Source organism: Nansenia antarctica (genome assembly GCF_963989245.1).
Source record: "Nansenia antarctica genome assembly, chromosome: 14".
In the NCBI taxonomy this organism is placed as follows: Eukaryota; Metazoa; Chordata; class Actinopteri; order Argentiniformes; family Microstomatidae; genus Nansenia; species Nansenia antarctica.
In genome coordinates this window covers 14,103,812-14,115,603 of record NC_137684.1, presented here as the reverse complement: position 1 = coordinate 14,115,603, position 11,792 = coordinate 14,103,812, and the positions used below count along the sequence as shown (strand labels likewise).

General features: G+C 51.6%; 1 pseudogene across 1 annotated transcript in view; it reads left to right on the top strand.

Annotated features, from left to right (window-relative positions):
• Positions 1-10,125, top strand: part of LOC308169871 (DDB1- and CUL4-associated factor 15-like) — a 23,165-nt pseudogene extending 13,040 nt beyond the window's left edge. Inside the window, exons 12-13 of the transcript in view lie at positions 9,347-9,498; positions 10,086-10,125. The product of the transcript in view is annotated as a DDB1- and CUL4-associated factor 15-like (transcript). The remainder of the gene's footprint in view (positions 1-9,346; positions 9,499-10,085) is intronic.
• Positions 10,126-11,792: the final 1,667 nt, after the last annotated feature.

Below are 11,792 nucleotides of genomic sequence, written 5' to 3'. Positions count from 1 at the left end.
CTGTTATTTTGCACTCTATTGATACTCTTCAGTTCCAGCACCTCAGCAAAGTCTGATAAGGGATGAGCGGTGGTATTTTCACTATTTGCAGTAATCATATTGACATGTCTAGAAAATATTAGCAGAATATATACAATGAAATGAAATAGACTAGATGCATTGCCAGGGAAGACATTAGATGTGACCAGATGCAGACCAGAGGGTGGACCAAAACCCTCAGGAGTGAGACATTTTTGGTGTGATTGCTATTGTATTGTAGCCCTGGAATTTCTGTTTTTATTTTTATTTATTTTTACTTTGCATCTTCCACTTTATTTTCCACTTTTCATTTTACACAAGTAAATGTAGTGTACTTTGAAGTAAATGTACCGTAACTTACTTTCTGCAAAGATACTGAAGAAAAAAAATACACTTAAGGATAGAAGCAAATTGCAGCATTTCTGATTCATTCTTGTTGCCTAATACTTTACAGTTTTACAGTCAACTATTCTGTCTATGATTACTATAAATCAAACCATTCTTATAATGAAATATTCATTCTTGTGAAAATCATTCAGACTATGTAATGCTCCCTGTTGTTAATGTTTTGTAAGTCAGAATGTTATGAATGACTGTGTATGCTTTCTGAGTGAACATTGTTGCCAGTGTATGGTTGAACGAGCTTCTTTTGAGACATGAATGAAGTGATTGGCCAACATGCGTGTTAGTAATGCAGACTGTATGAAGAGTTGTGACTCTGTGACTTCAGTATTGAACACTGTGACTTAGCGACCGTAAAAAAACTGTAACTAGGAACAGCAGCAGTTTAGGCTATAAAAGAACAGCAGTGTAGGCCATTGTCGTGGATTTAATTGATTCTTATTAGATTGAGTAAAACGTATAAAGCACAAAGAGCTTAAATCAATTATCTCCAAAGAGGCCTTTTATTAAGTCACATGCAGCCTGGCGAAGCCACCCCTCCAGGGCCTCTGCCACACCCACTGCTGCAGCAGGAAGCAGGACGTCCTATTCAACACCTGACACCATCTCCAGGAACAACAACAATAACAACACAGAGGGAGATCAGGCACCTGTGAGGGAAGGAAAAGGTGATCATGTCAGATCTATGGTATAGAGCTACATGACTGGGGTCTTAATCGCTCTGTATAAATGATAGATGGATGTAATGATAGTGGTATCTCCAGATGTACGTCTGTGTGTGTGTGTATATGTGTGTGCCTGCATGTCATGAAAGTATACTTTATTATTTCTTTTATTCAATGTTATTTACCTTTAATACTGGCCAAAGCCATAGGAAGCGGCCGAAATGCTGGCCATCAGGTCGCGGTGGAAGTCCTCATATGTCCGTTGATGTTTTGACAATTTCAGCTTCAGGAAGCACCACTTCCACTTGCAGGTATTCTGGAGGGACATCCCACCCAGTCCAAAAAGCCAGAAGTCTTTTCAGACCTTCAGACGAACCTAGGTAGTGGATAGGATATCAATTCAGAAACAATCCATTTCAACAAGGGCCAACAACGAATGTCTCCGCCCTAGGAGACCTATCCTAGAGCAATAGGTGGCAGATTTTGGCAGAATAAAGTAATTAATTGCAAGTGCCCTAGAGAGTGCTGTGGTCTAATGCGCTTGGTGCTTGTTCTGTATACACATCCATGTAAGGGCATCAGTATCGAATCATGAAAAATAGCCATACTTGTTTCGATGAAGGTCCTCAGGAATCCCAGCATCCTCTCCTGGCCCTCCTCATCGCCATCTTCCGAATCTGCCTCCGGCCATTCAATTTTCTCCAGAATCATCTAATATAAATGCACCGGTTAAAATGTGCTCCCCCTTTATGCTTTTTCAATTACAAAAGCCGTTTCAATACACAATCTTTAAAAAAATAATCGAGACACATTTAATGCAAAGCTACATGTGATAAGTTCGCACTTTGTGTTGTGCCTCCTAATCTGACACGCCCCCGTGAGCCTCGTTCTGGCGCCCCCTCCCGGCCGGATTGAGTGGGCCGGATCTCTGGCTCTGTTTGCAGCAGGTGTGGGCTATTACGTTTCAGCCCAGCTGTCCCAATCACCACCTGGACAGCCGCCTACTTAACCCTGCTACAGACGGAGATCCAACGCTTGGACATAACTTTCTGTATGGACCCCCTCTGACTACTCTCATCTGGATTTCCCTCCCTGGCTCGACCCCTGGACTCCCCTCTGGACTACTTTCTCATGGATCACTCTCCCTGGCCCGAAAAGGATCTCGGACTTTGCTCACTAGGGTAGTATCGCAGCACATAATACAACCCCCCTGACCTCATACACGCACACACACATAGTATAATTACACACCCCATAACTATCGCCTGCATCACACCTTATGTTTGTTTTTCCACTAGTTAGTGTAGGGCCTATTTCTTTGTTTATATCATCCATAATAAATCATTATATATTCTCCTGGCCTCTGTCTCTGTTTCTCTGGGGTTCCACCACATTTGGCTTTTCCAGTTTCAAGGTGTGCATAACAGTATGTCCAAGCCATTATGAGCCAAGGTGGAACTCCAGAGAACAAGGGTGGTTCCCCGGGTATTGGGGTTCTCCCATTAGTCGTAGATTTACGCAGAGAGGTAAATAGCCATGCTACGCAACTTACCAGTCTGCAGGCCGAGCTCCAGAAGGCCTTCCCCACGGTCCAAGGCCAGATAGCCGTACTGGAGAATACCACCCGTGCCACCGTCGGGGCTGTAAATAGTCTCGAGACGAAGATGGACGCCCTGTCCGGGTCTCTCGCCTCCATCCAGCGTTCTCTGGACCTCATCGCCGCTGGCAGCAGACCACCCCCTGACACGAGTTCCATATCTGGGCAGATGACTAATCCCCCGGTCGATCCTGTGAACCCCGTTTCGCTCTATCCTCCTGTCGCTCACTGGGAACCCAGGTTAGTCAGCCCCGCTCCATTCCATGGTGACTTTGATTGTTGTCGGGGTTTTCTGACCCAGTGCGAATTAGTATTTACGCACCAGCCTTCCAAGTACTCCTCCGACGGGGCCAAGGTAGCGTTTATCATGTCTCTACTCGCTGACAAAGCGCTCAAATGGGCCATAGCCGCTGTCGGGAGCAGTTCAAGATACTCCACGGATTACCCCCTGTTTAAAGCGGAGTTCCGGTTCGTGTTCGACCACCCCCAGGACGGGCAGGATGTAACCGGCCGCTTGTTAGCCATCTCCCAGGGTTCCCGCTCGGTAGCCGAGTACATGGTCGAGTTCCGTACTCTAGCCACGGAGACAGGCTGGAATGACGGAGCCCTCCTCAGCCTTTTCCACAAGGGGTTACATGATTCCATCAAGGACCTGTTGGTGCGCGACGATCCCGGCACCCTTAATGAGCTGATTACCCTGGCCCTTAGGATGGATGCACGCCTCCAGGTACGACGCACCGACCGCGTCCAGCGAGCTGTCACGCGCCCCACTACCTATCGCGCCGGAACGACCCCGCCCCCTTCTCTGCCCATGCTGCCTCCTCCTCTCGTGGCTACTTCCGGGGCTGGGGAGCCCATGGAGATCGGCCGCTCTCGGCTCTCGCGAGAGGAGCGAGAACGGAGGCTTCTCAACAAGCAGTGCCTGTACTGCGGCAAGGAGGGGCACATCATCCGGGCGTGTCCTGTCCGGCCAAAAGACCCAGCTCACCAGTAGGGGGCATACTGGTGAGCAACACCTCTCTCTCTCAGCCCCAGGTCACCCCCAGTCGCCTATTCACTCTCACCTGGGGGAAGGACACCCTGTCTGTCAGCGCCCTCATCGACTCCGGGGCTGATGGTTGTCTAATCGATGAAAACTTAGTCCACCAGGCGGGCATCCCCCTAGTCCTTCTAGACCGCCCCATCATGCCTAGGGCCATTGATGGCCGTTCCCTAGGAACTATCACCCACACCACTGGGCTTATATCTCTTACGATCTCCGGGAATCATACCGAGGAGATCCGGTTCTTTGTCCTTCAGATCCCCACGTCTCCCCTGGTGCTGGGTAGACCCTGGCTCGAGAGACATGAACCTCACATCTCCTGGGCTTCGGGCCAGATCCTAGGCTGGAGAGGTACGTGTTACGCCTCCTGCCTTCGCTCCGCCCTGTCTCCCTCTAGCGACCCCAAGTCTAAGATCACTCCGCCTGACCTCACCGGGGTTCCTCACATCTACCACGACCTAGCCCAGGTGTTCAGCAAGGACGAGGCACTCTCCCTTCCACCCCATCGCCCGTATGACTGTCCTATAGACCTCCTGCCTGGTGCCACCCTTCCTAAAGGTAGACTTTACAGCCTCTCACTCCCTGAAAAGGAGGCGATGCGTAACTACATTACGGAGTCCATCAACTCTGGTATCATCCAGCCCTCCTCCTCTCCCCTCGCGGCTGGATTCTTCTTCGTATCCAAGAAGGACGGTGGGCTCAGACCTTGCATTGATTTTCGGGCTCTGAATGACATTTCTGTAAAGAACCGTTATCCCCTTCCCCTCATTAGCTCCACCTTCGAACCCCTCACCCATGCCAAGGTATTCACCAAGCTGGACCTACGTAACGCCTACCATCTAGTCCGCATCAGGGAGGGGGACGAGTGGAAGACCGGGTTTAACACCCACCTCGGCCATTTTGAATACCGCGTCATGCCTTTTGGTCTATCTAATGCCCCTGCTATTTTCCAGGCCCTGGTCAACGATGTCCTTCGGGACATGTTAAACATTTTTGTTGTTGTGTACCTTGACGACATTCTTATTTTTTCTCGGTCCGTGGAGGAGCACCACCAGCACGTCCGGCTAGTCCTGCAGAGGCTCCTGGAGAACCGCTTATTCGTGAAGGGGGAGAAGTGCGTTTTCCACACCAGCTCGGTCACCTACCTGGGTAATGTGGTGGAGGACGGACAGATGCGGGCGGACCCTGCCAAGGTCAAGGCCGTCGTGGAGTGGCCTCAGCCCACGGACCGGACCCAACTTAGACGCTTCCTGGGGTTCGCGGGATTTGTGAGGCGGTTCATTAAAGGGTTCAGCCAGGTCGCAGCGCCGCTCACTGCGCTTACCTCCACCTCACGGCCCTTCTGCTGGACCGCCGCTGCTGAGACCGCTTTCGGCACACTAAAACACCTGTTCTCCTCCGCGCCAGTGCTGATCCACCCCGACCCCGAGAGACAGTTCATCGTAGAGGTAGATGCTTCGGACACGGGGATCGGGGGGGTCCTCTCTCAACGGTCGGGGGAGGACCAGAAGATACACCCTTGCGCCTACTTCTCTCGGCGCTACGAACCCGCGGCCCAAAATTACGACGTGGGCAACAAGGAGCTGCTGGCGGTTCACGAGGCCCTGAGGGAGTGGAGACACTGGCTGGAGGGAGCCAAACTACCGTTCCTGGTGTGGTCTGACCATAGGAACCTCACTTACCTTGGGTCCGCCAAGAGGCTCAACTCTCAACAAGCCCGCTGGGCTCTTTTTTTTAGTCGTTTCGACTTCACCCTTACCTACCGTCCCGGCTCCAAGAACGTCAAAGCTGATGCTCTCTCCCGCCAGTTCCCCAAGGCGGATTCGGGTGTCGCTGAGGGGGGAGATACCATCCTGTCCCCGTCCCGGGTGGTGGGGTTCGTAACCTGGCCCGTCGAGGCTTTGGTGAGACAGGCTCAGCGGGCCGAACCAGACCCTAGGACCGGACCCCCTAACCGTTTGTTTGTGCCTACAGCTGTCCGAGCCAGGGTGTTGGAGTGGGGCCACTCCAGCTGCTTCGCTTGCCACCCCGGCGAGCGGCGGACGGCGGCATTCATCGGGAGGAGGTTCTGGTGGCCCAATCTCAGGGGGGACACCAGGGAGTTTGTGGCCGCCTGTACGGTGTGCGCCCGTAGTAAGGCCTCCCATCGGCCTCCTGCGGGTCTCCTGCAGCCTCTCCCGGTGCCCAGCCGACCGTGGTCGCACATCGCCGTGGACTTTGTTACTGGGCTCCCTGTCTCCCAGGGGTGCGACACCATTCTCACCATCGTGGACCGGTTCTCCAAGGCGGTCCACTTCGTTCCCCTCCCGAAACTGCCCACAGCGGCCGAGACGGCGGACCTCCTAACTCTCCACGTCGTACGCCTCCACGGGATCCCCTCGGATGTGGTTTCTGACCGGGGCCCCCAGTTCGTCTCCAAGGTCTGGCGGGCCTTCTGCAGAGGCATTGGGGCCACCACCAGTCTCACCTCCGGGTACCACCCTCAGTCCAATGGGCAGGCCGAGCGGGCCAACCAGGCTCTGGAAGCCGCTCTCCGATGTGTCTCCGCCCACAATCCCTCCTCCTGGGCGAAATACCTGCCGTGGGTGGAGTACTCCCTCAACACTATGGAGAGCGCCGCCACTGGTATGTCCCCATTCGAATGTTCCCTGGGTTACCAACCCCCTCTGTTTCCCCAACAGGAGCTGGAGGTGGCGGTCCCAACCACCAGGGCCTATCTCCGCCGGTGTCGCAACGTGTGGAGGACCGCCAGGGCGGCGTTGCTCCGCGCCACCGAGCGCGCCCGGCGGAGCGCGAACCGGCGGAGGGTGCCGGCCCCTGACTACCAGCCAGGTCAGAGGGTTTGGCTGTTGGCCCGGGACCTGCCCCTCCAGACCTCCCAAACCTCCACCCGGAAACTCAACCCCCGGTACGTTGGTCCCTATCCCGTGGACCGTATCGTCAACCCCACGGCGGTACGTTTGACCCTTCCTCCCTCCCTCAAAATACACCCGGTGTTCCATGTCTCCCAGCTTAAACCTGTGGCCGCCAGCCCTTTGTCTTCCCCCAGCCCGGCTCCGCCGCCGCCCCGTGTCCTGGATGATGGGGACCCGGTATGGACGGTAAACAAACTACTGGAGGTCCGCCGCCGGGGTCGCGGGTTTCAATACCTAGTGGACTGGGTTGGCTACGGGCCCGAGGACCGGACTTGGGTGCCTGCGTCCTATCTCGCCGACCCGTCCTTATTGGAGGATTTCTACCGAGCCAACCCCGGGGCCCTGGGTCCGTCGTCCGGTGCCTCCCCTGAGGAAGGGGGTACTGTTGTGCCTCCTAATCTGACACGCCCCCGTGAGCCTCGTTCTGGCGCCCCCTCCCGGCCGGATTGAGTGGGCCGGATCTCTGGCTCTGTTTACAGCAGGTGTGGGCTATTACGTTTCAGCCCAGCTGTCCCAATCACCACCTGGACAGCCGCCTACTTAACCCTGCTACAGACGGAGATCCAACGCTTGGACATAACTTTCTGTATGGACCCCCTCTGACTACTCTCATCTGGATTTCCCTCCCTGGCTCGACCCCTGGACTCCCCTCTGGACTACTCTCTCATGGATCACTCTCCCTGGCCCGAAAAGGATCTCGGACTTTGCTCACTAGGGTAGTATCGCAGCACATAATACAACACCCCTGACCTCATACACGCACACACACATAGTATAATTACACACCCCATAACTATCGCCTGCATCACACCTTATGTTTGTTTTTCCACTAGTTAGTGTAGGGCCTATTTCTTTGTTTATATCATCCATAATAAATCATTATATATTCTCCTGGCCTCTGTCTCTGTTTCTCTGGGGTTCCACCACATTTGGCTTTTCCAGTTTCAAGGTGTGCATAACACTTTGGCGACCCCACTGGTCATGATAAAAATGATCATGTGTTTTAAGAACCATATCTCCTACAATTCCCTCCTCTCTTGCTGTGACACTGCTTTGTGGATTCCGAGGGGGGAGTGTTGATGTCGTTGCATGCTTAAAAAGTCACTTCTGGCAATATTTCCCACGGTATCTAGCCTAGACACCTATGTCTAAAATCTGAAATTCACAGGGTCTCATGTCACAAAAAATATTTTGGGGATCTTGCTAAGGCCAATCCATACTCTCGTAACAAAAACAAGTGAATATTTAGCAATAAAAATGCTGTCACAATGTTTTCATTTGCATTACCTGTGGCATGATCCTGGTTTCTGCGGCTCTTGGCCATAAGACTGGCACAGTGTCCGGCCTGGAACTTAATAGCTCCCAGCCACCGGTGTCTTTTAGCCCCCTCCTCAGGTGTTTGACCTGCTTTTTCGTCCTTTCCAGCACCTGTAAAAAAAATAACCCCCCCCAAAAACGTGTCATGGTCAGGGGCGTGTCCAGGGGGGGGCCAGGGGTGGCTCGTGCCACCCCTGAAATCTGATTGGCCACCCTAGGTGCCACCCTGATTGATTGGCTATCTGCCTAGTCACTCAGAGCAGAGGCCACTTCGCGCCACGAGACGAACTTTTCGAACAGAACACCTTTTTGATCAGCGGTGAGGTGTGGTCTTGGCGCTCCTGAAGAAATGTGAGTACCATTAATAACGTTAGACTTTTGCATAGCTACATATAGGCTACGGTGTTGTGCTAGTGGTTAAAACGTTTTGCTTAACTTGGAATCAGAGTTTAGGATAACATTCGCTTTGCTCTGCGTTGTTTGGAGCTGTGAGAACGCACATTCGAAGTCACTCCCGGAGCAAACAACCAACACATGCTCCGCTTAAAAAGGGTGGTTTCGCTCCGGTTAGAAACGACGCATCGAGGCTGTCCATAGTAAAACAACAGCGCATGCGTGTTGATCTGGATAAGAGGGGGACGAACGGGCAGTTTTCTATTTTCCTGACCAATCAACTACCACGTCTGTTGCTTCAATTGCCTATGTTACTTTGTTTAAATGTTGCAAACTCATCCGCTTGCTCTGGGTCATGATTCAGATGTTCATGTAAGAACATGACCTTAGTAGCCCAATTAAAGTATACAATGGGGAGTGGAGACAGAAATGGTAATAAAAAGCACAAAATGGTGTGTACAAATTCACCAGAATTCAGGGAATTAAGTGTTAAATTCTCAAAATGGTGCCACCCATGCATAACAAGGTGCCCCACCTGGGCCACCCCAGTGAAAAAGGTCTGGACACGCCACTGGTCATGGTTATATTAAGGCAACAGTGAATTCAATGAGAACCAGTGGTTTCGTTTAAATTCAAAGACTTAAGAAAGACAAACTTACAGCATGAAACCAATAGTTTCTCCGCCAGCCACATCCTGTTTGCTGATGTAGGCCCTGGGAAATCCCATGCCTGGCATAGGGAGAGGACCTTCTCTTTGTTGTCCTCGGTGAGGTCATGACCATTGTTCAGCTGACAAGAAATGTAATTGTGGAATGTAACAAATGTAAAAAGCAATTACTTAACACATTGTAAATAGAGAGCAATATAACATCATGAAATACTGCACAATACTAGCAATTAAAAAGCTATTTCTAACCAGTTCCAGCGCCTCCCGAACATCCATGTCCACACAATCCAATGGGGAGACAATTGTCATGTGCTGCGCCCCCCCACACAGGACATGTGCAATGGCTGGGCTCAGGCCGGTCAAGCATGGTCCACCATGCAGGAAACTGTGCCCCATCATGCGGCCCGCGACAATGAAGAAGTCGCTGTCGAGGAGGGTCTGGTCAGTAGACGGAACCAGATGGTCCGTCTCCCCGTGGAAAAGTAAGGTTTTCCCTTAAAAGAATAAAAAGGTAAAACATTTATTTTAGACATCTGGACAATATTAACATGACCACCAGGCTAGGAAAATATAGCCTATGCATTAAAAAAAATTAAATCACATATGTACGAGTAACAAGACTTAATTACCTTTCTCTTCATCAAGGTGGAAGCCATATTGGAGGCTCTCCATTGCGGTGGCGAGGACAAATCTGGCCACACCCTCACCGACGGCGGGGTCCCCTTGTAAAAATGAAATAATCAGTCATTTTTAAATAACAAGTTTAGCTTAACAAGTTATTGAAAACCATTAGTGTAATGGTACTGTACCGATCTATAGATTATCCTGATTGGCCCATGGGTAACTGGTTTTTTGCTTCCCCAAATGTCCTCTCCAATCTCTCTATCCCCCTTTCCTGTCATTGTCTCTACTATCTCTCTACAATAAAGCATAAAATGCCCCAAAAATACATTTAAAAACAAGAACAATTATTAAGATCATTACCAATCAGTTTGCAGGTGAGAGGACTCGCCCAGTTCACCTTCGGCCTTTTGTAGAACGAAACGATCGCTCGTGTTCGTTCCTCCAGAGAACCGCTCAAACTGAGAGTGAAGTTGAGCGGCAACTGATTACTCATATCTGCGAGGGCCGACGCGCAGAAGAGCTTGGCAGCCTTTGCACAGTCTGCTTCCGTTATCCACGCTTTAACAGAAAGAAACTCAAATTACACTACACACAAGATTGCATTCACTGTACACAGTTCTAAATTGATATAACTTAGTCAGACATGTAGCCTGTCAATAGCCTGAATGTGATTGTAGGATTCAACCCCATCCATGGTGTTCACACACTTAAACATAGTGTAGAACCTTTGTTTTTCTTATTCACAGCTTGTGCTTACCAGCAATGGAGTCCAACGACTCAGATGGATCAAGGTCTGTTATCGATATAGAAAAGATAATCAATTAAGTCCACAGTCCACAGTTGTCACCAGTATAAGTCCACAGTTGTCACCAGTATTTTATTGCATTTTATTAAGGATCCCCATTAGCTGATTTTCCTAGCAACCAGCTTTAACACTGTACATGTGCTTACCATCCATGATGTGATCCTCTGACTGTAGGGTGCCAGAGGAACCTGCTGCCACGGCAGAACCTGCTGCAGCAGACGGGAGAGAGGCTGCAGAGGACCCAGCTGCAGCAGACGGGAGAGAGGCTGCAGAGGACCCAGCTGCAGCAGACAGGAGAGAGGCTGCAGAGGACCCAGCTGCAGCAGACGGGAGAGAGGCTGCAGAGGACCCAGCTGCAGCAGACAGGAGAGAGGCTGCAGAGGACCCAGCTGCAGCAGACGGGAGAGAGGCTGCAGAGGACCCAGCTGCAGCAGACAGGAGAGAGGCTGCAGAGGACCCAGCTGCAGCAGACAGGAGAGAGGCTGCAGAGGACCCAGCTGCAGCAGACAGGAGAGAGGCTGCAGAGGACCCAGCTGCAGCAGACGGGAGAGAGGCTGCAGAGGACCCAGCTGCAGCAGACGGGAGAGAGGCTGCAGAGGACCCAGCTGCAGCAGACGGGAGAGAGGCTGCAGAGGACCCAGCTGCAGCAGACAGGAGAGAGGCTGCAGAGGATCCAGCTGCAGCAGACAGGAGAGAGGCTGCAGAGGACCCAGCTGCAGCAGACAGGAGAGAGGCTGCAGAGGACCCAGCTGCAGCAGACAGGAGAGAGGCTGCAGAGGACCCAGCTGCAGCAGACAGGAGAGAGGCTGCAGAGGACCCAGCTGCAGCAGACAGGAGAGAGGCTGCAGAGGACCCAGCTGCAGCAGACAGGAGAGAGGCTGCAGAGGACCCAGCTGCAGCAGACAGGAGAGAGGCTGCACAGGACCCAGCTGCAGCAGACAGGAGAGAGGCTGCAGAGGACCCAGCTGCAGCAGACAGGAGAGAGGCTGCACAGGACCCAGCTGCAGCAGAGCGGCGAGTGGCTGTGGAGGATCCTGCTGGTTCAATTAATAAAGAAATAATAATAAGTAAAAGCAGTTAGCACAGTCCGCAGCTTAGTCACCAGGAAACTGTAAATGTTTTGATCATCTAGGTAAACAATAAAAGTTCAGATTCTTAATCTAAACGTGAACAGTAAAAGTTCTGTTTTTTCCTAGTACAAAAGCAGTTCGCCATTTTCACAGAAATTAATTCACATTTGAGCCATGTCTTAAAGCACTAAAAATGTCAGAAACCCTCGGTCTACACTGACTAACCTATAAGATCCTGCTGTGTGGCACTGTCAGCTCTCCTTCTCTCACCCTGCAG